We start from the raw sequence: 3,428 nt of genomic DNA, 5'->3' as shown, positions 1-3,428 counted from the left end.
ACACACACACACACACACACACACACACACACACACACACACACACACACACACACAGAGACAGGGCTTTCATGCAGTGGACACAGCAGTCCTAGTGGAAAACCAAATCTCTTACTAGTAAGCCTGAGTGCCTCTCCTGCAGGCTGTGGTAGGATATTCCCATTGGGACTATATTTAATCTACCTCTCCTCTACCTATAGAAAAACAGGATATTGAGGGTTTTGTTTGAACACATGTCTGAGTTAGCTGTGCAGAGTTTGGATTGAGGACAAGATCTTTGAGTCCAGTCTTCTTTTCATTTACACTACTTCCCAAGTTTATTACTAAGACTAAGACTAAGACTAAAACTAAGACTAAGACTAAGACTATGACTGTTAAAGATAGGTTCTCACTGTGTAGTCTTGGATGTCTGGCCTGTAACTCACTTTTTAGTTTTGTTGAACTCAGATCTTCCTGCGTCTGCCAGTGTTGGGATTAAAGGCATAGGCATGAGCACCATGGCCAGAATTTCCCAACTTGTTTTTTCTCTTCTTTTTTCCAAAGGGATATCTGCTAGGTGCAGAAATGCACACATTTAATCTCAGCATTTAAGAAGCAGAGGCAGGTGGATCTCTGTAAGTTGAAAACTAGCCTGGTCTACATAATGAGTTCCAGACTAGCCAAGGTACATAGTGACATCCTGCCTCAACCAACCAACCAACCAACCAACCAACCAACTAAGGCTCTATAAACCTGACTATACACACACACACACACACACACACACACACACACACACACACACACATATGAAAGTAAGTAGTCACATTCTGAGATAAATATTAATTTGAATTACTGTTTAGCCTCCAAAAGGAAATAAAAATGTCTAGAAAGCAACCCTGTTTAAAAGATTACTGTATTGATGTCACTTAATGATTATGATTCCACTTTGTATGGGTGATATTACATGCTTTTGACTTTGGTTATTTTTTAGAATATTTTTGAGAAATATTTAGAGATCACTTTGAAGGCAGAAGCATGATCATACCTCCAACATCCCTTCTGAACTCTTTTATTAGAGTCAGTGTATATTGAAAAGTTTAAATTTAAGTTTATTTTCAAACCACTTTCAATTTTTTATTAAACCTGACCAGTTTTTCCTCCCTTCTCTGCTCCCTGCCCCTCTGCTCCACATCCCCCTTCACCATCCACTTCTTCATGTCTCTTCAGACAAGGGCAGGGCTCCCAGGGATATCAATTAAACATGGCATATCAAGTTGCAGTAAGACTAGGCACATACCTCGCACCAAGGCTGAATGAGGTAACAGCACAAGGTTTCCAAGGGCAGGCACAAGCCTTAGAAACAGCCTCCCTCCCTCTGTTCAGGGTCCCAGAGAAACACCAAGCCACAGCTATAATCAAGGCACTTTTAAAGGAACATCCTATACTTGAATTCTTTTACAAATAAAACTGCTAATAATATTGTATATGACATTTATATATTCGGCATGGTATTTAAAATAACTTATGGGGACAGTTTGGTGGCTCAGTGGGTAAAGGTGCTTGCCGTTAAGCCAAATAACTTGAAAAAAATAAAATAAAACCAAATATTTGGTTTAAGAAGACCAATAGATTTAGCTAGGTCCTTTTTTTTTGTATCAAAGGTATCAAATATACTGCACTCTGGCTGCTGTTTTTATTGTATGCTTTATATTATTGCAAAAGCTCAACAGATAGTATCCTTCCTGATATCCCTACTGTAATAAAACAGGGAAGAACAAAAATGAAACAAGAGCAAGTCAGAGAGACCAGAATAGCACCCTCAACACTAATGGTGGCCAAGTTAGAGGATAATCCGCTTAAGTGTGCCAGAGGTAACAGGGCTGCTGACTGAGCTGAAAATGAGGATGACCCCATCAATCAGGCCAGCCACCCTCTGACGAGGAAGGAGGGAGATCAGCCACGGGGCACCAGCTGCTGCTCAGGGTACCTGGGCTCCATCGGACAGGACCAACATATGCCAAGCCTGCCCTGCATGCCTCTTCCATGCTTACCCATTATATCAGGCAATGTGAGCTGCTGTGACAGATACCACATGGCTCAGACAAGAGCAATGTAGGCTCTTACAGTTCTGTAGGGCAGAAGCCACAGATCAGGTCCAGCCGAATTGCTTTCTGGTGAGGACACTCTTGCTGGCTGTGGGTAGATACCTTCTTCCTCTTTCCTTAGTGTGTGCCCAGGAGGTTAGGGCGGGAGGAAGAGGGAAGTAGGGAATAGTGGAGAATATAATACCCCCAAACAAACAAACAAGCAAACAAACAAACAAACTTCCCCACATTTATGGTACACCTACTGGCAACTTTCTCTCAATTTTCTCTTATAGCCTGTGGTTTTTATGCAGTAGGTTTTATAAGAAGTCTTTCCTGAAACTATGAACGCCCGAGTCGAAGTCAGTGCTGTAGCTGTTGGGATGATGAGCTGTTGGGAGCATGAGGCCTTACTAGGCCTCCTGCTGGTATGCATTAGGGTGCGTGGGTGTGAATTAGTCATGTGCTTCCAGACCAGACCCAGGACTCTAGGAAGATCTATCATGGCATCCAGTGGCCAAATATGCAAGTGACACTAACACAAGGAGTTATTTTCTTTTTGTTCAAACCTACTCTTAAAAGAACCGTCCTTTTAAAGTCATTTTATTATTGAGTTCCTAGCAGAGTAACATTAAAACTCAAAAGCCGCGCACACACACATCTAGGAATAACAGAAAGCAGTATGTAGTTTCTGTACGTGAGCCCTGGTCACTTTGTGTTCCTTATTGGTGCCTCCTTAAAAATCTGCGTGGTTTAGCAGTGAGCATCTACCTTATTTTCCCCTTAGTATTCTTAAGGTGTTGGGTTTTTCTTGTCAGATTGTCATCAGATGATAACTTGGGTACTCCCACTGTTTTCCCTAAGTGAATTTCGAATCTCAAGCCCAACAGATCTTTCAACTGAGTATAGTGATGAATCTGTGTTTTTTTAATTTTCTGGAGGTTGTAAAATGATGAAGACATTGGCAGGAAACGAACTATCAAGAAAATGGGGAAAGTCAGACAAAGTAAACCAACTCGGGAGATTTAGGCATCCACGTGAGGGCTTAGCGGGAACTGCTGGGTGGAGAGCTCTTCAAGCCAAACACTGGTTAGGTCTGTTGTCAGTTATCATTGTTTGCTTGTTGAGACTTAGTCTGAGTGAAGCCCAGGATGTCCTGAAAAGCTGGTCATATAGCTCAGACAGACCTAGAGCTTCCCATGACTCTCCTGCCCTACCCTGAGCACTGGGATTATGTAAGCATCACCACACTGGCTAAAATGAAGCACTTTGATCAGATAGAAAAATGAGAAAAATGCTACCTTCTCCATCACATTTATGCTGCAGTTTTTGGGAAGGAACATTGGATGTGTGTGTGTGTGT

General features: G+C 42.1%; 1 protein-coding gene across 4 annotated transcripts in view; it reads left to right on the top strand.

Annotated features, from left to right (window-relative positions):
• Gramd1c (GRAM domain containing 1C) overlaps window positions 1-3,428 on the top strand; it is a 78,009-nt gene that overhangs the window by 55,282 nt on the left and 19,299 nt on the right. The window lies entirely within an intron of this gene.

The sequence above is a fragment of the Mus pahari genome, chromosome 12, assembly GCF_900095145.1.
Source record: "Mus pahari chromosome 12, PAHARI_EIJ_v1.1, whole genome shotgun sequence".
Lineage (NCBI taxonomy): Eukaryota > Metazoa > Chordata > Mammalia > Rodentia > Muridae > Mus > Mus pahari.
The sequence above is the reverse complement of the archived record's forward strand: the minus strand, read 5'-3'. Positions and strand labels throughout refer to the sequence as shown.